The sequence below is a fragment of the Myodes glareolus genome, chromosome 7 (assembly GCF_982192425.1).
Source record: "Myodes glareolus chromosome 7, mMyoGla1.1, whole genome shotgun sequence".
Lineage (NCBI taxonomy): Eukaryota > Metazoa > Chordata > Mammalia > Rodentia > Cricetidae > Myodes > Myodes glareolus.
The window spans coordinates 68,610,900-68,633,456 of NC_142032.1; the positions used below are offsets into that span (position 1 = coordinate 68,610,900).

Here is a 22,557-nt window from a genome sequence, read left to right on the forward strand (position 1 = left end):
CCACTGCTTCTTCCTGACCTATTCTATCTCGTGCCCGCTTGTCCTTCTCATCTTCCTGCTGCCTCTTTGAGCCCTTTGGGGGCTGTGATTATCAACCTCATCCTCATGGATTCCCAAGTCCATAGGTATCACTGTAAAATGCGATGCTGAGGGCTCACTGAGTTGGGTATAGGGCAAAGCCATGCTCCCTGCTCAAAACAGGAAGGAGATCCCTTCATGAGGTCAGGGTGCTCCACACTTTAGCAGCTCCTATAGGAGTGGCATCAGGTGAGAGTTTGTCAGGAGAAGGGACCAAAGAGCAAAAGAGCAGCTCTGGGGGATAATGTGCTTCTGGTGTTGAATAACAGATGGTGAATAACAGGCAGGGAGGAAGCCCTTCAAACATGGAGGAACGGATGTTCTGGCCAGGCTTTCCATTAGAGACACCTACCACGAGGCTCTCCAAAGGTCTAGATGAACAGTTAAAACCTCGGGAAACTGCTCTTAAAATCACACAGCTCTGGAAAGCAGCGTGATCAAAGAAACAGTTTAAATGTTGAAGAGGGATTCTGCCCTTTGGAGAACATCACAGTCACACAACTGTCATTTCCTGGGGCAGGTTAAATGCCATCCCTTCGGGGACGTGACTGTGTCCCTTTGTCTCCACAGCTGAGCGCCACGAGGCTCTCAGTTGATATCAAAAATAATGTTTTAAAGGAAACATGACTTAATACTCAGTGCAACAGGAGAAAAACACATGGCCATGGACAGTGAATCACTCATTAAAAATTAAATCAAGCCGCCCACAACAGGAAACGGCATTCGAGAATGTCAGTGCTGGCTTCACGTTGGCAGGAAGCCAAAATCGGATTGCGAACTAGAGATTCCTGGGACTGATGGTGTGTGTCGGGAACCTCTAACATCTCAACAACACAGATTTTCCAATCTGACCTCTGTCAAACTCCCAAGTGTGTGTCTTGGCGGGGGGTACAGGGCAATATTGGGGTGTCCATGGTTTCTCAGTATGTGAACTGGCCTCCGCAATGAACCATACACATAAATGAAGTAAATCATCGTATGGCTGCAGGAATGATTCTGTAGAATGGATCTCAGGTCAGGGGGAGTCACCCTCTTGTTTTGCATCTCTGGGGACGACATTCAGAGCCTCCTGCACACTAGGCATATGCTTGGCCACCAAGCTTCAGCCGGGGTTCACTTTGGAAAGTCCAAGTCTACAGAATCCCAGTGCTTGTCTTTTCTTCCTACCTGGGAGCAGCAGAACGGGAAGAAAGTTGACTGCTTTTCAAATAAAATTTCAATTTTTTTTTTAGCAGATTGAGAGCAAATAGAAGCGAACCGAGTTGGCTACAGGATGACGGCTGTCAAAACAGAGATTATCATCACAAAGATAATAATTTACAAACCTATCTCCGTAGGGAAGGGGGCTAACACCAGGGTCCACAGTCACCGTTGGTAGATGCAGCCAGTCACCGACTGTTGGGGATCTCTGTCATTAGTTCAAATCCAGCCATCACAGAATTTTGTCTTAAGGAGACCTTTGTAAAAATCCGTAAGCAGTCCTTCATGCTTTAGACAAGGAAGTTGTGACTCAGGTGTGTGTGAAGGAACACGTCCAAGTCATTTGGCTTTCTTGAACAAAATCATCAAATTACCGGGTTACTGGTCTCCACCGGCTTGCCGTCTGTCTTTAGCCAAGTCTCCTCTAAGCTCCTGCACAAAATGCACACTCATTCTTGCTACAGAAAGGCCTCAGGCGGCGCTAGTTTTGCAAACTAACTCAGACCCAACACTTAGCACTTTCGTTTTAGTGTGTGTGGGGTGCGTGTGTATATGAGCACACATGTGAGGGTATGGGGGAAGGCGGAAGCTGACAGCATCAAGTCTCTCTCTCAGTTGCTCTCCACCTTAAGTTTTTGATATAGAGGCTCTCACTGAAGCTGGGGCTCACTGATTTGTCTAGCCTGGCCGGGCAGTAAGGCCCAGGAGTTCTCCTGTCTCTGTCTCCCCAGTGCTCAGATTATAGGTGTCTGCCCACAATGCTCAGACTTCTAGGTAAGTGCCAGGGACCGGAGCTCAGGTCCTCATGCTTGCACCGTAGGCGCTTTAGGGACTAAGTCATCTCCCAGCCCCCACCAGATTTTTTTTTTTTTTTTAAAAAAAACCATATACAACTGTGAGCCAGCGGGAGATACTGATAAACAGTCGGCGAGGGAGTGGACAGGCTGTGCTGGAAGGAAACCTGGCGAGGGTGTGAAGAGAGATTAGAAAACTGAATTTGGGTAGCAGATAACATACGGAAATCTTTGGGAACCCTGGCCAAGATCAACTTGATGGTCATGAGGTTGTTCCCAAACGCAGCGATCCACCCACCAGCCATGTGCACAGCCCGCAGAACGTTTTGATTCATCCGTGTGCTCTGTGTACTTGCACAGCACAGCTGTAAAATAACATTGTTCATAGTGGAGCCCTTCCTGTCAGCGCGGATGACCTTCCCTTGGGTGACAGCTATGAGAGCTGACTGGTGTTCAAGTAGGAAAGGGACTCTGCCAGTTAGAGGGACGCTGGGAGGGATTTGAAGGATTTGCTGACTTTCTTTAATCAGCCCTGCCGAGATGGTCTGCTCTAGGAAATGGCACATAGTTCGTGGTCAAGGTAACAGATATGGGGACTGGAGAGATGGCTCAATGGTTAAAACATGTGCTGCTCTTGTAGAGTATCTGGGCAGTTCCCAGGAGTCAGATTTCTTCCAGCTGCCTAGGGTTCCAGCTACAGGGGATGCTGCTGGGCCTTTTGGGTACTTGCACTCACATGCTAGCACACAGACACTCGCATGCAAACTATCATGTTACCAGGTTGCTAACCCCACAGATCTTGCTGCCTGTCCTGTTGACTTGCTTCTCCAATTCTCCAATCTGCCTGGGTCTGTTCTCTCTCTCTCTCTCTCTCTCTCTCTCTCTCTCTCTCTCTCTCTCTCTCTCTCCCTCCCTCCCTCCCCTTCTCCCCCCGCCCGTGTAGTTATATGTGTGCACTAATGGAGAATTAGAAGCCGAAGAGAACCTCAATGGCCCTGCTGTATCACTCTCTGCCTTATGCCCTGAGACCATTTCTTTTTGAATGTGGAGCTAGGCTAGCAGCCAGCAAGCCCCAGTGATCCTCTTGCCTCTGCCCTCCACAACACTGGGGTTACAGATATGTGATTACACCTGATTTTTTACATTATAAATGGGGACTGAAACTCAAGTCTTCAGACTTGTAAAGCAATGTTTGTTAGCCATTTAATTGTCTCTCTAGCCCCTGATTCTGATTTTTAATCTTCAGGGTGGAAATGCAAAGGCATTATCCAGACTGTTTCTCAAGCATGTATGAGGCCCACATGAGATAATAAATTTGAGCATGTTTTATAAACTATCAAGTGTCCTTTATTGGATTCACCTGATAATAAATGGAATTTGTGCTTTAAGCATAAGGCATTTAAATCATTTAGCAAAAACAGGAAATGGACCAAGCCTTGCTTCCAAATAGTCATTTCCATCAACATCAGAATGTTTTTCAGCAGCCATATGACACAGCAGTTTTAACAAGCACACATCTCACCATGTAGCCTAAACAGACCTTGAACTCCCAGCAATCCTCCTGCCTCAGCCTTCCAGATTTTGGATCACAGCCATGAGTTTCCACGCCTCACTTATCTGTGCCATTTCTCGTTGTAGAACGTTTTGTATAGTTGTCTGGGATCATTTAACATTCAAGCATCATCAACATGCTCCTAAAAGGTCACTGAGTACCAAGTAGTAGCCCTCACCACAAAATAGCACAAATCCAATCTCTCCTCTTGCATTTCCTTATTTCTGCGAAGCTATGCAGAGAACCCGTGATGGGAAGTCATCGCTCTGCAATTCCACAGGGATCCTTCCCCTAACGACTTAAACACCTTATTCTAAATGTCACATCATATTGGGTTCTGAAAAGCCAGTTCAGATTGGCAGGTTTTGAAAAGATGCCGCCATCTAATCTGTTGCTTGATGTACCAACTGCCACGGGACACACTCTGTTGATAGAGATGCCGTTGACAGTAAGTTCTCAACTCTGCATCTGTCCTTGCACTTGGCACCTGACCTTGTTCCTGATTCGGAGGTCCGGTGGGCCTGAGAAATCTCCCCGTGACTCACCCACAATGGGGCTCACATTTCTTGTCGTTCCCCTCCGCATTGTGAATGATGCCCCCCCACCCCACCCCAGGCAGCTGGCGCTGCCTGTTGTTGCTCACACCATCTGTTCCTACCATTCGAGCGCCACAACCGGGAAAACCTCACCATGCATGGGGTGGGGCTGGCTTCTGGCACCAAAGGCAGACATCTTGAAGACCTGGCCCATGCCCTGCTTCAGGTACCTCCTCCTCCTTTCTCAGTGTGCCACTTTTAGTTAAGGTGTCATTTCCTACATCCCAAAGGATGATCAAGAGGGCACTCTTGATGATAAAATGCCTGGCTGATAATAGGTAGAAACTATCCCGCTGGCCAGAAAGAAAAACTTCACCTTTGATTCCTGGTGATCTGATGGCCCTCCCTACCCCTCCAGGCCCAAACAGACAGTGGCTCCCTGCCGAGGTCTGTGCATAGCCACAGCTGGGGCTATTGCAGACACAAATGGGCTCAGGGACAAACCCAGATTTCCTGTACAGGACTGGACAAGTTAACAGAGGTGTTTGCCAAGTTTTGTTTCTCAAAAGCCTTGGTAATAGTCTTTAACCTAAATTTTGGGTGCTTTAGAAATTATATGATTAGCAAGCATGAGAGAATCCACAATGCCTGGAAAGGCTCCCCTCTGCTTGGCCCCCCTTTACCTCTTGTCCAGCTGGGGTGATGCACAGCAGCCATCGTGGCCTTGAGGGATCCATGCTTTTCTGCTGGCTGAAGTGGATTTCAAGATGAATGTCGGGGTCTGCCTCAGGAGCAGCGACGAGACAGGGTTTATATGGACAACTGAAGTTCCCCTTTCCCTCCAAGTGGAAAGGGTGGCTGATGGGGATTGCCTGCCTCTGGGAGTGACAATGGACTTCCTATCAGACTCCTCTGGGAAAACTCTTCTCAAAGGAAGGTGGAAGCTCTCTAGGGGATGGGACTGGAAGGCCGTGAGTCACCCTCAGGTCCCAGAGTGCACTCTAGACCGTCAGGGGTCAGCAGGGGAAGGAATCTCTCACTGTTTCCTGAAGCTCGGCTAATCTGAGAGGAGGAAGCTCAGGGAGCCAGGAACTGACAGAAAACCCAAGTGCATGCAACGGGCTCCCATCAGGCCTGAGCCACACACCTCACGGAGCCGCACCTCTTCCTGCACACGCTTGCCCTTGCTCCTTCCTGCCATTCCAAAGGCCAGCTCAGGGCATGCAGCACCTGCTCTTCCCACTCAAGTCACCCTGGACTGCCACCCAAGGGCACCCCCACCTCAAAGACCAGGGCCAGCGGCTCTCCTTGGAAAACCTCAGATTCTTGTCCTGCTATCGTGGCCATTCACGCCAACGCCAAAGAACATTGACTCAGAGGAGAAAAGTCAACACGCTTTGAAAGTGCGAGGGGAGGCGGCACAGATCATGCAGGGTGAGCTGGCAAATGCCCAGCTGCTATCTGATGCTATCACTTCTGTTCAGGCTTATCCCTTTGTTATATCCACGAGCCAGAGTGAAATCATCACTTTACGGCATCACTGCTTTGACTTGGCCATGGCCACTCTTAGGTTTGAAAATAGAGCTGTTCCTGGAGTATGGAGAATGTATTTAAACCTTAATTATTTGTCTTCCATGAATTCTTAACTCTCATACTCTACTGCATTAGATTCTAGGGCGTGGGAAACCTTTTCTCACAGGCGGGACAGAATGGCCTCCACGAGTCTACTGTTTCGTCTTTTGTGTGTGAGCCTGTGTGTTGTCCACGTGTGTGCAGCTGTTCATGTGCGTGCATGTGCATGTGTGTGAGCCATGCTCACATGTAGAGGCCAGAGGTCGATATCAGGTGTCTTCCTCTATGGCTATCTGCCTTATGTTTGAGGCAGGATCTCTCACTGAACCTGGAGCTCATTGCTTTGCCTGGGGCAGCCGGCCAGTGAGTCCCAGGTACTGGCTTGTCTCTGCCTCCCCAGGGTTGGGATTACAAGTGTGTGGCTCTGCTCCTAGCTTTTAATATGCTCGTTGGGACTGAAGTCAACTCTTCACATTTTCATAGCCAGGACTTTGAAGTTTATTGTTAACTGCAAAATGAAAAGGGGGAGCCCTTGCTTAAAGGGCTCTCCCAGCCCGACACAAAAGAGAAAAACCTTCATTGTTTTGAAAGCCAGAATTAATATAGGTTTTTTAAAATAGAAAGTCAATGATGATGCCAGTAAAGTGAAGGTCTTTTGGCAAACAGTGTGGTGCCTATACATAGTGAGGCCCAATTCTATACTTCTTAGAATTTGGAAACAACTGCCCTTGATTCTGTGGTGATATTAACATAGGATCAGCAGAGGTCACAGTAGTTGGCATCTATGAACTTTGCTGGGGCGCATCTCACTTAAATATCTCCATCCTCCTGGGAAAGCTGGACAGAAGAAAGGAGGTTTGCTTGTTGTGTTCATTCTGCTGGGCTGCGAACCTGCCTTCTCTGCAACTGTCCTATAAAGCTTGGATGAAGGCTTGTGACCATCTCCAACCTTAGGGAGCTTACCTGCACTGCTTACTCAGACTGGCCAAAGTTCCAAGTCACTCAAAAGCCAGTTTCAGATGCCAAAAGTTAGAAGTAATTCTCTGATCGTTCACTGGAATCCTGAAGCGTTTCGCTTAGTCTCAAATGTTTGCCAATGAAACAGAGAACTTGCCTGCAGCCCAGGAGACAGATTCTTAATGAAGGCAGAAGAGATTACCTTGTCCCTTCCTCATATACTTGTTCTTCAAGTCAAAAAGAAAGAATACTGAAGTCATGACCAGATTTTTGTGTGTGTGTTTGTGTGTGCGTGCGTGTGAGCGTGCATTCACAGACGTTAGTGCACTTGCCTTTGCTGACAAGTGTGGAGGTCAAAGGCTGACAATGGGCTGTCTTTTTCAGACACCTACTCCTTGAATCAAGGTCTCCCACTGAACTGGGAACTTGATATTTTTTGCTACACTTCCTGGTGGACTAGGCCTCAGGATTCTCCTGTCCTGCCCATCCCAAGCACTGAGGTTGCAGGCATCCTCCTCTATGCTTGGTGCATTCTCCTCTATGCTTGGCTTTTCTGTAGGTGCTGTGGGGTTGCAACTCATGTTGCATGTGCAGAAAGCCCTTTACCACAGGGTCGTCTCCCAGACCCATATTTTTAAAGCCAAGAACAGAGTGACCCAACTAAAGACACAAAGGTCAGGACCAAGGTCAGAGGCAAAAGGCGGGGCCAAGAAGATTGGAGCTGCTGCCTGGATAGCATGATCCACATGGAAACACAGACACATAGAATGTCAGTTTAGCATTGCTAGGCAAGACATTGACTTCCAAACCTCTGACTGGGTTTTAAACAGGGTGGGGTGGGGGTTGAGGAGCCAGGCAAGCAACTGTCACAAGATCACTCACTTGGAGAGCTGCTGGCTCACTGATGGGCGTCAGGGCAATGGACTAAGAGGCTAGGAAATTCTAGAATGGGAAGAAGGAAAACTGACTCTGCATAAGTCAGTCCAGACAAAAGTGCCAAGGAGCATAAAGGTCACATGCTTTTAACTAACCAAAATCTGTGTCCTGTGTTTGAGAAGAAGATAAATCCATGAAGTCTGATCTTTGAATACATCACTCCAGAATGGCAGGAACATAGAAAAAAATGTTGCTCAAATCCACAGGGTCGTGTTTAATGTGCATTCGTTCACACCAACATACAATGGCTTGAGTTCCAATAAAATAGAGATTGCTTACTTGCAATTAAATCTTCATCCCATAAAAATTATTCCAGCAAAGAGCCTCCCCTTTGTTCCCACTGTCACGACTTACCCAAATAGGGTTGGATGCCATTCATAGTTGGTAGTGTTTAATAACAATGAGACAGATAAAGGACCATAAAACTCAGTAAGTACAAATGAAGGCTTCCTTTTTTCTTAGTTTATAAATTCTTGATTATCATTAGCCCACCTTACCAAAACACAGAGAAACAGCCACATAACTAACATGGCTTTGATCAAATCAGGAACAACCACAGCTATTCACATTCAGACGGAGATATACCATCAAGAACCCCTTGCCTAAGAGAGGAGGCCAGTCAGACAAATGAACCAATCCAGCAGCCTTAAAATTCAGAGCACAGTAAAAGCTTACTGTTGTTGTTTCTGTCTTGTCATTTGAGATAGAGTCTCCTGTAGACCAGGCTAGCCTTGAAAATCAGAACTTCTTGTCTCTATCTCCCAAGACTTAGGGTTACAGCCGTGTGGCAGCATGCCCCAAGAACAAAGATATTTCAAAGGAGGCCGTGCATTTAGGAAATGGGACTTTCTAGTTGATACTCTGGTGATGCTCACCAAGGGCAGCACATAGGCTAAGCATCCCCTTCTCTTCTTGAAGTCATTTTAAAACTCATTGGTGGAGCATGATCCAAATCTCAATACTCAAGGAGGCAGAATCAAGAGGATCATCTATGAATTTGAGGCTAGCCTGGCCTAGTTCTAGACCATCCAGTCCTACAGATGGAGAACTTGTTTCAACAAACAAAAACAAATCTCTTAGACTTCCTTCTCCCTTTCCTTTGAAAAAAGGAACAGTATTAAGCTGATTAAATGGTTTTGAAAGGCTATGAAGTAGGCAATGATAGTATAGTGGTATAGGCCTGAAATCTCATCACTAAGGATGCTGAAGCAGAAGGATTGTGAGTTTGAGGCTAGCTCTGGCAACATAGTGAGAATTTGTCTAAAACAAGATAAAACAAAGTAAGATTTAGGCTATGATGTTCTATATATATATACACTTTTCTTACAGGCATCAGAAATGTAGAATTTTGCTGTTTCCTGGACCCCAAAGGTATAAAACACAAGATCCCATGACACTGAAGCAATTTTTTTCCACTAAGAATGCCATTCAGAAAATCACCTTCTTAGCAGTCCCCCCAACCCAGGGTAGCAGATCCATTTAAGAAGGGGTTCCCACTAGGCAATCACGTGCCGTGGTGAACCCTGAGGAGCGGTCAATGTGTGCCACTGAGATAAGGCAAGCCCCTTGTGAAAGGAACAGGCCAGAGAAAGGAAAGCACGTGGGAACTGCTCTCAACAATGTTTCAGGCCACTGAGTGGCTGTGCTAGGAGGTATGCCAGGAGGAAAAAAAGAACGAGAAGTGTGATGCGAGCCACTGAGCAAGCTAAGGCACTACATTTGTGCGTCACCCGCTGACCATATGGCTCATTTCCCAACAAGAGAAGCCTAATATAACAATTAAATTCCAGGCACTTTTAGCAAAATAATCGTACATTAGAAACAAATTTTTAGAAAGTTATGTACTCACCAAGGGAAAATGAGGGCTATAGTCTGAAAGAGAAAGAAGAAAAAAGCGTTAGTTTTTTGGTGACAACTTCGATTGCTTATCTGAGCCTCCCGTTTCTACCAGTACTAGCTGCCTACACCCATTTTGCTTCTTCATATTTCAGGGTCTTCTGGAGACTGCTTTGTTTTGGTGGTCATTTCTTTTTGCTCCATGCAGAACCTTTCCGCACCCATGTCCTCCATCAAGCCTTCGTGGGCTCCCTGGCAGTCAGTGGAGGGCAGAACGCGGCTATCCAGGGTCTGAAGTGTTTGATGTCCAGCTCTCAAGAGTCTGCACAGCTTGCTGCCCCGAGCGAGTCACATAAAGGTCCCACCTAAAGTGGTCCCCTCATCCTCCCTGGAGATGGCCTTTCAAGCTAGAGACAGCCTCGTCCCTCCACATCTGGTGTCATCTCTGCCTAGCCTTACCACGAATTACTTCACGAGCTCTTTGCCTCAAAAGAAAAATTACTATGATATAATTTACATATATAAGATTTGCCTACTCCAAGTATATACTTTAGTGGTTTTTAGTATAGTCAGGAGTTTAATAACCCTCGCTAACACCTAATACTAGAGGCTGGAGGGATGGCTCAATTTACAGTTTGTTGCTCTTGCAGAGGCCTGGAGTTTGAGTCCCAGAACTCACACAGTTCACCGTCATCTGTAACTCTAGTTTCAGAGGATATGACACCTTCTTCATGTTTCCTTGGGTACTGCACAGATGTAGGACTCACATGCAGGCAAAACACCCATACATATTGAAATAAAACTTAATTTTAAAAAGACTTAACAAATCTAATATTAGATAATTTTTGACATCTAAACACACACACACACACACACACACACACACACACACACGAGTTCACTGTCTAACACCCCCTCCTCTCTCTGACCTCCTGACAATCACTCGTCTACTTTCTGTGGATTTTCCTATTATGAACATTTTGTAGAAATAGACTTTTGCCATATACGGTCTTTTGCAACTAGCTTCTCTCATTGAGAATCATGTTTCTGAGTCCTGACCATCCCACAGAATTTTCTAGCACTCCACTCCTTTCTATTAACAAGTATCTCACTCCCTCATTCTGTTCGCCCCTCCATCCACTGTTGATGAACATAACTTTGTGTTGCTGTTGGTGAAGCCGGCAGCCTCACAAGAGGCTTATGAGACTTCCATCTGCCTGTGGATGGAGCTGTGGCTGGGTTGTGATCACACGCTTAAACAGTTAAAGGGTAGGATCAGTTTCCAGTTGTCACTGTTTTAAAATAGCCAGCTCCTTCATGCTGCTTTCCACCAGATTGCTTGTGATGACAGTCCTGGCAAGGCTAGTTACTTTAAAAACAAATATATTGTTGTCTCTACGGTACAAATTACACCAAGTTATTATAAATTATTTTATGGTTACAGATCTAGAAGTTAAGTTAGGAAGTAGTTTTAAGGCCACAGAAGCAAATTTGGTAGCTAAGAAATTTTAAATCTGCTTGGGAGAGTCTGTACTCAATATACTCCTAGTAGAACAAAGGACATCTGCCTTGGCCATTAATCTGTAATACTGCACTGGGAATCTTTGTCAATGGAATAAGGCAAGGAAAAGAAATACAAAACATGGGCATGGAAAAGGAAAAGCATGAAGCCTATTTCTGAAGCAGCATGAAGGTCTCTGTAGAGAATCCTAAAGAGTAAGAAAGCCCCGCTAGCTAATACATGCACTTAGCCCAAATGAAACAGACAGTACACAGAAAATCCACAGTAGCTACACAGGCTAGCAAAGAGCTGTTAAAGGAACAAGTGGGTGGTGTTTTTCCCCCTAATTTCATACTTAGGGAAGCTGATGGTCTCAGCCATCACACATTCATCTGTTAACAACGAACCAGTAGCACACATGATCTATTCGTAATATCTGACACTATGTGTCATGGCGTCATTTTCCAGGGAAGGAATCTAAAATAATGAAGAGACAGCATGTTGAATCATGCGAAGTCACAGAGGGTTCCCAGCATGCCAAAAGGCTGCATATAACGTAAGGCCCAAGCATGAGGCAGAGGTTCTCTGAGTATTGGTAAATGTGGATCCGTGAACTGCCTTTTTCCAGAACAGTTTATGATAAAGCTTCACGCCTTCCACTCACCCTAAGCTAACCCAGAGGTGATGCTGGGAAGAGTGTTGGCTTGGAGTCAAGCAGCAGGAAAAGCCAAAGGTGGGCACTACCACCACATTCCCAGGATAATTCGCCGGAATGCTCCCAACGACCTTCCAATAATGCTATGTTGACTCATTCCAACACAAAATAAAGCCCAGTGTTCCACAGAGGCCGCTGGCCTAGGACTGTAGCCAGAGGCAGAAGGCTGGGTCAAGCCAGACAAAAACCACAAAGGAAAGAGCTAGTTTGGTGTGGACGCAGAGACTGTTTCGTCAATAGCTGGATAAACAACCAAATACAAATGACAGCTCCAAACAGAGTTTTGTAGTAATGTGTAGCACGATAGGCCGTGAGGATTCTCTGTTGTTTGTGATTCATACATGATTGGATGACTATCGGTTTCCCTAAGAACAGAACCAGAGCAAAGCCAAACGTGCTCCAAAGTAAACCGTTACCAACTACATATTTCCTGTAGCCTGAGGCCTTGCAGGCAGTCACCATTACACTGAGCAAAACCTTGCAAGAACCATTTAAAACCTGGGGGTTGGGGAGGCAGTTGATGTGGGCAGTTTGTTCAACATCCTTCCACAAACTAGATGCTTCCTGCTCTTATCTTGAAAGCCAGCATCCTCCAAAAAGGGGAAGGAGGGAGGAGGGGAATTCGTGTGCCTGTTCAGCTGGGGGTGGGGGAGGTGTTGAGGGGGCAGCTTCTGTTGCTTCCTCCTTCCACACCTCACAGCTAGCCTATGAAGCAAAGGGGTGCTCCTTAAAGATGGGGACCCTGCAACCTGCCGTGTGAGAAGGTGGGGCCGGGGGGATGCTCTCTTAGCTGTACCCCCTGACCTTGCTTGCTTATGATTTGGGGTGGTAGCTCTGCCCTCTTAATGAAGCTCTAACTCCTTTAGGGCAGTCTGTCTCCCCTCTCTAAGTTCCTGGTATCCAGGGCGCAGCTTGCCACAGCCTGGGAATGACATTTTGCTACGGGCAACAACAATACTGACAGGTTCATCTCTCAAAATTCCACCCAGTTCCAGGGAGAGTTCCTCTGTCTTCTTTAGTTCAGATGGCCTGGAAAGAGTTCGATGGGCCACGTCCCTGCTCTGGGGAGGAAGAGGTCTTTGGGAGTGGTCGGAACTGACCTGCTACTGAGGTAGAACTGGGGTTGGCCGTGCCTGAGTACACAAGCCACATCCATTCCACTTCCATGGAAAGCCCAGCTTATCCTGGGAAAGAGGCTGGTGACATCAGAGAAGGGGAAATCCAGCCTGAGGAAGACCTGAGAGCAGGCAAGGGCAGGCCCAGGAAGAGAGTTCCCAAAGGAAGTGACCAGCAGCTAGGCTTGGTCCTGATGATTCCCAAGATAGAAGGCCCCAGCAAAGGGAGTTACTGTGCAGCCAGGCTGCATAAGGGAGACTAGCAGAATGCAGGGTGAGAAGTCCCCGGAACTGCTTGGGCTGTGGATAAAGTTACAGGTGCTGCTGAGGTGGACAGAGCTGACCAATCTTTCTGAGCTCAGACAAATGTGAAATGCCTTTTCACACACCCGTGGCCCACGCACATCTCGGGCATCTCTGTGGGAGGCAGTTTGCTGCTCGCAGATTTACTGGCTTTTCTTTTGAATGGGCAACACAATTTTTAAAATCGTGGAAGTGCTTGCATTTCGTTTTAAAATTCTAGCGACGTATTTTCTATATGCATCATGTATTTTATATGTGAACATTTTTATGACAGTTGACGGTTCCAAAAAGCAAAAGGCACACACACAATTCTATGTGGGGAAATACCACGGACACTGGCCTTGAACAAATCTCGTTGTGCATAATCAGACCTGGCCAAGTTCCTCCATTCTGGCTGCATTCTTTGGAGATTCCGGTTTTCTCAGAAGGCGCTGGTCAATGAGTCAAGACCCCTGGGGGAGCAAGAACTGCTATCCACTGTCAGGCACAGTAACCCTCGAGTCCAATCACTATACCCATGAACTTACACAGACTGGCCAAACAGCAGGGCAGCACTAGAAATAGGATAGTAACCAAAGCCTATCAAGAGAACCCCAGGCAGTGGGGATGGCGGAGCCCCAGCCATGCCTCGGGCTTGCCTGCATTCCATCAGACTGCCACACTGTGCTGCCAGGGGGTGTGGAGAGATGGGAACGTGTCGTGTTTCTTAAATCGTCGACGCCGCAGACTGCACTGATCTCGCGCTGCCAAGTCTCACAGTTTCCCTGTTTACCTTGCAGACACCAGCAAAGCTGCTACTCTCCCATCTTCTGGTGCGCTGAAGAAGGGCTGGGAATAGAGATTGAAAGTAGAGGAGGGGCGTCTCCCCACACAAAAGACTCTGCCTACCCCATAGGTACGAGCCCCCCCCCACAAAAGGAGAACCTTCAAAGCAATGTCGCCAAGGTGACATTTTCTCAGCTCTCTATTTTGTTAACCCAAGACAGACAAGCATGCTTTCTAAATATTTGAGGATTTCTAGCAGTTACTCCCAGGCAAGCCACCTGTCTGCTCTCCACCCAGTCCATATGAAGCTCTCTAACTGTTCACTGTGGGGTGCCCTCTTTGCATAGCGAACTGTGCATATTAGTAAGCTAGGGCTTACTAATGTTTACAAGCACTGGCCTGGTGCTTTTTTTCTATCCTGCTACACCTGTCTACAGAGTTGTGGTTGCCCTGGAATTTAGGAGCGCAGCAGTTTGGAATCTATTCTCTCCACAGGCGCAGGTGCTCTCTCAGCTTTGGGGTGGGAGAGATGCCAATGACTTGCTCATCTCTCGGTGCAGGGCACGCATATTTCTCCCGTAGTGAAATGGTGACGGTCACTGTCATGCTTTCGACCTGTTTTGTTGCTTTCTCTTTTTTTTTAGATCTCTTTGTCCCCCACGCCCCACCCCAGGGAACTGCTTCCTTGCTGGGATCCTGTGCTTGAAGGTAGAATGGTGTGATCAGCCTTGTCAAGCTCTCTGGAGAGGCATCATGACAAGGACCACTAAAGGCTCTCAGTACTCCCGAGAGGAGTCTGTTACTAGACCCGCTTTGTAGACAGGAAGACTGAGGCCCACAGATAGAATCACTAGCAGAGCAGAGGTTCCGGAGCCGGTTTCTAGGCCTCACTGCCTCCTTGAGTTCTTTCCAGGAACTGGTTGCACGAGGGAGGTCCTTAGAAACAGAAAGACCTGCTGCCTGGGCTGTTGGTGCTTGTCCATGCCCCAAGCCCACTGAGAGTGAAGCTGCTTCCCTGGGGCTTTGCCTCCAGATCAGAGCGCACACAGCTAAGGCACGGCTCCATGGGCCCACCCCATGACCTTACAGATCTGCCATGTTTACTTCTAATAGTGCAGAGTTGAGCTCCGGGCCTTAGCAGGGATGCTCTGAGCGTCGCGCAACACACGTATGACTCGAGAAGTCAGGACCCTTGAAACTCACTGGGTCTTTCTTAGAAGGCACAACCCCACCAACTCTGCCAGTTCACTTCCAAAGGACTCAACGTGTAAAGAACGAAACTACCTCTAGATGGAGACAAGCTCTTGCCTCCTTCCTTAAGGGTTAACGCTGTGGGGCAGGGCTGGGAAGGCAAGTTCACTTTAAGACAATGAGCTTTTCCTTCCTATAATCCTACCCTCTAGGGCAGTTCCTATGAGTGGCTGTGGGGTTTGCCTGGGCCCGTGGGCCTTCCTGGGGTCTGACTCAGAAAGGTTTAACTGTTTCTTTTTCTTTCCAACGCTGGCCAGAGCCCAAGCAGGCTATGTAACTCCCTAAGGCTTTGGGCTTCCTCTGTTCCCTTCTAAAGCTTCCCTTCGGCTGCGTGGCTGCCGGCTGCCAGGTGGCTGACCTCCCTGCCGTCATCCCAAGCTGCACCTTCTGCTCCTTCTCTTCTCGATTCTCCTCCTTCCTTCCAAGCAGTGGCAAGATTTACAGCTTGCTCGTCCTGGGCTTTTCCTTTTACAGGCCAGTAAATTATCCCTAGGCTTCCATTGCAGGAAGCTCTTCTTTGACTTTTAGCTTCTATTTGTGGCGAATCTTAACGTCTTCTATTAATGACACTAAAAACCCCAACAGGGGACCTTGCTTTCTCAGGTAGTGTACGAAGATTCCCAGCAACACTTCTTTCCTGTCCTTTAATTGGCAGAGGAAATGAACCTGTTCCCATACCCCTAGACAGCATCCAAAGGACTAAAGAATGTTTCATTTTTTTAAAAAAATTCATAACACCAACTTTACAAACAATGGCCCCATTTTCTCTGCAGCGGTGAACAAGTGAACACTTCTCATACAGAACCCAGACGGGTCCTTGGGCCGACAGGCGGGTGGGGTGTCTTCAGCCATGCAACCCCATGGGATGGCTACCACTCACTTCCACAAGGGAGTCATTTGTCAGCCTGCCCCTCCCACTACTCCTGGGTTTGAGTGACACAGCCTGCTCCACTGACCACATTCTTTAAAGACGGCCTCAGCCCTGAGCAGCCGCACATAGACTTCTTGCTTCCTGGATGTTGGCTCTTGTCTCTCTCTCCCCTCACCCACTCTGCCATTTAACTATGGGAAACTATGGGAAAAGAAGCCGATCTCGTCCATCTCCCACGGTTGTGCGAGCCAAGGCCCTTCCCACACTGGTCTCTCCATTAGCAACTTGCAGACTCGGGCTTTTGGCCTGATAATACCCAACATCTTTACCCCAAGAAAAACAACAGATATGATTTGATCTTTTCTCTGCTACTTTCTGCTTGGGTACCGATAGGGCCATGTGGAATAAAATGACCCTGTGACGATTCAACCTTCCCAGCCAGGATCAGCGGCCGGAAGTGAGTTCCCTCACTGCCATGGTCATAAATACATGGAGAGGCGCTTCATAAAGTAGAGCCAGGCTTCTAGTGAGACTGGTGAGCTGGCTCTTGGTTCGGGAGAGATGTCCCCGGCCTCTGCTCCTGTCAACAACCTTGGCTAATTGCAAGCTTAGGAGTTTCTCTAAAACCATGCTGGAGACAGGGTTGAATGGATCTATCTAATGCAGAGCACAAATAGGCCCCCGTGACCATCCTGAACAAAACTGACTGTCTTCCTGAAGTGATGAATTGGTGCAGATAGAAAGGGTAAAGCGTGTGGGTCCTTAGGAGAATCTGGACCCCGTCCCCTAGGGAGGGAGGATGCCACGGTGATCTCCACTAGAGGTCCCACTCACAGGAAAGACATTAACACTGCCCTCCGAATATACCAAGGTATCTGGATTTCCTCATGCTGTGCCCTATCACCCAAACCTGTCAGACTGCTCCCTCTTCTGATCCCCCCCCCCTTGATCACACTGTGTCCTCCAGACTTCCCGGATCCCCCACCCCTGGCACTCCTTTGCTCTCTCATCCCTCGGCCTGTGGTTTCATTTTCCAGCAGTGACTTCCTGAACTGTGGCTCACCCTAAGATGGTGAATAATGAGAATGCCACCTCTGTCACCATAGCAGCCTCCCTGAGCTGTGTGTGTGTGTGTGTGTGTGTGTGTGTGTGTGTGTGGCGGGGGGTGTGATCCACACTTGACAGGTGACAAAAATGAGAGGCAGCCATTTGTGGGCACAGAAGTCTCAGTTGGCTTGGGGAGCTCTGAACAGAAACGGTACCTCTTGGAATCTCTTCAGCGTCTAACCATTTCTGAGTTCTCCGAGCATCCCCGAGGACGAACGGATATAATGCTGAGGCCAGCATTTAACACACACTGTGCACCTGCTATGTGATAGCGATGGGCCAACCGCTAAGGATTGAGAAATTAAAAAAAAAAAAAACAAAACACATGCCCACAGACCCTCATGGTCTTAAAATAAGGTCTAAAGGAGATACTTATGAAGCTCACCTTAGTGCAACAGTGAGCACTCGATGGTGGCAATCCCACGGTGGGCAACGAGACCGAAGCACAGCACCGAGATCTGCCACGTACCTAGCAGGCTCCTGCCACAGAGCCATTGGGTACTGACTGGTCTGGGCTTCAGGGCGTCCCTCATACATATGCAGGGATATTACTCAGAAACTAAGATAAGACATTCATGTCATGAGAAAAGGGGAAGTCACCCCGAACTCACCTAGAGCAGATCAGTTTGTGAGACATTTCTGAGGAAGATTTTGACAATTAGGAAGCCACTTAAGAGGAAGAGCTGCCAGTCAAGTAGTCATTGTGCTAAAGCAACCTCAAATATTTTGGTGTGGTGATCTTCCAACGCTACCGGACTAGACCCATGGAATCAGTGCGTTACAAAATCCACAGCGCTGAGTCTGGCTCTAAGACAGGGAGGGAGAGCAGACGGCGTCCTGAGCACCAGCTGCAGCATTCGAAGGGAAGCTTCTTTTCTCCACTTAAAACAGTTCCTAATGAAAGCTAAGCCTCCAGGGGCTTTACAAACCAGGGGGGTTGAGAGCAAATGCATCTCCAGCCTTGATCTGCTTTGCTCAGGACATGCGCCTACATCCCCCGCCACCGAGAAAGTTCCGTGAACTCAGCAGGAATCCCTCCTCCATAGAAAAGAACACTGCTGTATTCATCAGACAACAAAAACTGCATTATGACAAAAGTATGCAGTGCTCCACCCTGGAACAATGCGCTGCAATACAAGCGCCGAGTTTGACTGAATTCGGCTTCGGTCACCTAGAGAGACCAGTTGCCCTTTTCCTCGGCCAACCGGTGCAGCCATAATTTTTTTTTAAAAAAATCATGTTCTTTAAACCAATGAATCATCTCCAGACCTGTGTGTATGAATTGCTGGGTTGTACAGTTGGTGCTTCTGACCCTTGGCAGGAAGCAAAGATGCCAGAGGTCCGGCAGAGTTGGGTTGCTGTGTGCCTAGCTTCCCTTTGCCTCCACAAGTCTGGTGGTCCTTCTGTAGTTCACAGTCTGAGGGAACGAGGGGAGCAGCAAGAACCAATCCAGCTCAGAGGCACAGGGAAGTCAGGGGCCCAGAGCACAGGGCCTGACTGTTCCACAGTCTATACCTGGGGTTATGATGCAGCTTTGCCTGGATCATCTAACAAGACGGTGTTGTGTGGGTGAGTGCAGGATCTGAGCCCCAGGATGGGAAGAAGAGCCACTGTCTATACCCAAGGATAGCCTGGGCAGGGCCCCATGCCCCTGCCTAAGCACATTTACTAGAACAATCTAGAAACATATCAGGTGTGTCCAACATGCAGCTCGCAGACTGCATGCTGCTGCGGAGAGCTGTGAGTGCAGCCTAGCTCGGGATCATCAGCTGGCTTGAAACAAGGAGGGCTTTTGCAAGTTTATTTGTGGAACCCATCTGTGTATTTCTCAAGCTTGAACTTTGTACACAGCGATATCTTGCTTGCTGCAGTATCAAAAATCTGGGTTTACCTCTTATTCGCTATTGATCCTCTTGACAAGTCTGAGGTGACTTGCTTGAGGCCACATGGTCAGTAAGAGGACGAGCCAGAATCCAGAGCCCGCCGTGGCAGACTTCAAAGTCGAGGATAAGTGGAAAGCCCCCAACCTTAGGTAGACACTACCAGACCTTTAAGTAGGGCCAGGGGCCACTTCCTGAGAGACAAACCATGGAGGGGGGAGTCCTCCCTAGGTAAAGCCGGGGGAAGTGGTTAGGACCCAGCAGATGAGAGGAAGGGTTCTGGCCATGACACTTCTCTCCCCACGATGCTCTGTGGTCAAACACCACCACATCCTTAAGAAGCCATTTGCCAGTAGGACCCCTCACAGAAACAAAAGTGCCACCTCTTCCTATAACTCCAACTTGTTGAAGACTCAAGATCAACTTCGAAACGTCTTCTGCAGATTTTACTGAAACCGGACTGGGTCTCCAATCGGTAAAATTCTGCAAGATGAATTTGGGGAAATGCATGAAGTTCAACACTATGCCCAAGGACTGTTGGGAGGCAGCAGAGATGGAGAGCAGTTTCCCTGGCTGGCAGCAGGAACTTGCCTGGCCTGAGCGAGCAACCCATTGCCTGGCTGGGATCTTGAGTCAGTACAAGCCTGGCAGTGCCATGTTGAAACTGGCCTTTTTCTGCTACCCATTTCAAGTGCTTGAGAATCTCCCCAGCAGCCACATTGGCAGCTACAGTGTCCCTGTAGAAATAGTTTTTCTGTCTAGGGTTTCAGTCCATCAACTGTGGTATAAAAAATAGTGCATAGAAATTTCCAGAAATAAAGAATCTGTACATTTTTTTTGGGGGTCTCACCCTTCTGAGAGTTAGAGAATCTCTTGCCATCCTGCCAGGGACTTGAATCACACCTTCGATCAGATTATCTATGCTGTATGTAATAGCCACCCACTGGTCACTTAGCGGCCACTTCACTTGGTGGATTGAACCTTATTTTAATGATTAGAACCCACACTGATACTGGCGTTTTAATCACAGTATGTTGTTGGAATTATATTTTATGATTAGTCATGGTTGGTTGTAGATCTCTTATTATGTTCAGTTTAAAAGTGAACTTCATCATAGCTGTGGAGGCATAAATGCAAAACCCACAGCACCTTGTAGGGTTTGGGGATTATCCACGCTTTCAAGCATTCAGTGGGGTGTCTTGGAATGTAACCTCAAGGAAAGCAGGGTGTGGCGTTTACCATTCCTCGCTGGAGTAGATGGGAATTGCCCTGACCGTCTAAATCTGAACACTCCTCCTACCTAGGCCCTGCCATCTGAGGTGCTGAAGTCATGACAGTTGCCTGGCCCAGATACCATGCACCAGGTTCTTGTCTCTCCTGTCGGCAACACATGCCAAACACCAGGCAAGCACCATCTCTGTGGCCACTTGTTATGGAATGGAGAGCTGGAAAGGGTCTTCTCCGGGTTAGAGAGGGCTTCTGTGATGGGGATGGTGTTCCCAGAGGGTAGGTCACAGTGTCCCAACCAGGCTCTCATAGGTCTCTGGGTTTGAATGCTGGAAGTAAACCATTGTTGTCAGTGTTGAGAGTCGCATTGGTATGGCAGATATTCATGACCAAAGAAGGCCACACTCATGTCCAGATCCTGTTTAACTCCAATTCAATATGTTACATGCAGGGCCTCTGTGTGTGACACAGGACACAGAGACTGAAGTTGCTACATGCAGGCAGGGATACCTCCAGGGTTCTGCTACAGATATGAGAAAGGGTGATGACCACAGACAATTCTGTAACATTGCGTCACTATAACCACACAGAAGCTCACCCATCTTCAACTCCAGGTCAATTTTACAGAGAGCAGGGTCATTTTTTAAAAAAATGGCTGCTCCTTCATGGAGTCATAATTAAAGAGAAATGACCATGGGTTGGAGTCATGGATCCGAAGCTTGAGGACCTGAGTTCGCATCCTCAGAATTCATGTGAAAAATGAGCATGGTGGTATATGCATGCGAACACATGCATGCACCACACACATACACATGGGGGCAGAGGCACTTCTCCAACAGATGTTTCCAATGAATCAGAATATTACCCACCTACTAACAAGAGAGAAAGTACCAGGTTGCTTTTGTGAACGTAATCACAGTGAGGGTCCTGACATCTCTAGCAAATGTTCCTCAGAGTAGGAGGAACAAAAGAAGACTCAAAACTGGAAGCTTCAGAGTTTGGAAGCATGTGCAGTTTTGTCGGTAGTGCTCAGCCATCCTTCCAGCTGGGGTGGGATATACCCCTGATGGACCAGCCGCTTTACATCACACGTCTGCTCCACTGGTGGCATTTGAGGAGCTGCTTCCAGCTGAACAAACATGTGGAGGGTGTGCACTGCCGATGCTGGAAATGAGGAGGTTAGACCCCTGGACCAGGTGATGTGGGAGGAGAGATGAGCTGGCCTCAAAGGACAGGCACCCAGTCCTAGTCCTGGAAGCTTGGAGAGTGTGAAAGAGGCACTTGGTTTGATGCTGCGCTTCTGACTAATTCTGAAAACACCAACTCACCCACGCCGCAGTGCTGTGGTTGCTGCAAGAACCCCCAAAGCAACTGCCTGCCACTGGCTAGCTTGTGGGACTGAGAGTGCTCCAGGGGACACTGAGCAGCCCAGTTCCAGAAAGTGCTTGAGGTGGGGTTTCCAGGGGCCGCAGTGTGGTGAGGAGACTCTGTGGTTCCCTCACCTTTGACTCTCCCAGTTGAGATCTGCATGTGCCAGAGGAAAACACACTCATACTCTTATGTTATGTGTGTGTGTGCATGCACATATTGTGTTTGTGCATGTGTGAGAATGTGTATATTTTATGTGCATGTATTACATGTGTAATAGGTATTTGTGTATGTGGTTGTGATGTGTACGCATGTGTGTGCGTGTATGCATGTGTGTGCATGTATGTGTGTATGGATGTGCACATGTGTGTACGTGGTATGTGTATGTGGTATGTGTATGTGTATGTGTATGTGGTATGTGGTGTGCATGTTCATGTACCTGCATGTGCACATGTGTTCTAAGTTCCTCTATAAAAAAAATTAAGAATTCAGTTAACCTTTTGCCCGTTTGGTTTGGAGTTGCAAACAAAGCCAAATTTGGGGATTTCTAGGCAAGGAGCAGGAAAGAGGCATCCGCACCTCCCAATGCCAGCATCCCTGGAAGACTCCTGGCTCTGCCTCCCCTGGCCAACAGCCCTTGGAACAAAGCCACAGTGCTCTTGAGTCCGCAAGCTCCTTCACGGAGTGCCAGGCCTGTGGCAGCAACTCTCTTAGTTCTCAGCTCAGTGCCACCGTGGCTTTTCATCAGAAAAGACCCCAGCGTGAGCCCGTCCTTTATAGAGTCATAGAAAAACAGTGCAGACCACCTGAATCTCCACCCTCACCCAGATCTTTGAAGGTGCTAGCGCAGTGGTTCTCAACCTGTGGGTCACGACCTTGGGAGCCTCTATCAGATACACTGCATGTCAGATAGTTACATTATGATTTACAATTGTAAATTATTAATGAAATAATTTTATTGTTGGGGGGGTCACCACAACCTGAGGAACTGTA

The 22,557-nt window shown here is 47.8% G+C and overlaps 1 protein-coding gene across 2 annotated transcripts in view; it reads right to left on the reverse strand.

Annotated features, from left to right (window-relative positions):
- The window catches only part of Ptpre (protein tyrosine phosphatase receptor type E), a 146,819-nt gene that overhangs the window by 73,425 nt on the left and 50,837 nt on the right, over positions 1-22,557 (reverse strand). The window contains exon 2 of one of the 2 annotated variants that reach the window (XM_085693249.2): positions 9,475-9,497. The gene's annotated coding sequence lies outside the window, so the exon portion shown is untranslated. Of the gene's footprint in view, positions 1-4,843; positions 4,958-9,474; positions 9,498-22,557 lie in introns of those variants that run through there. The other variant, XM_085693248.2, reaches the window with a different exon arrangement.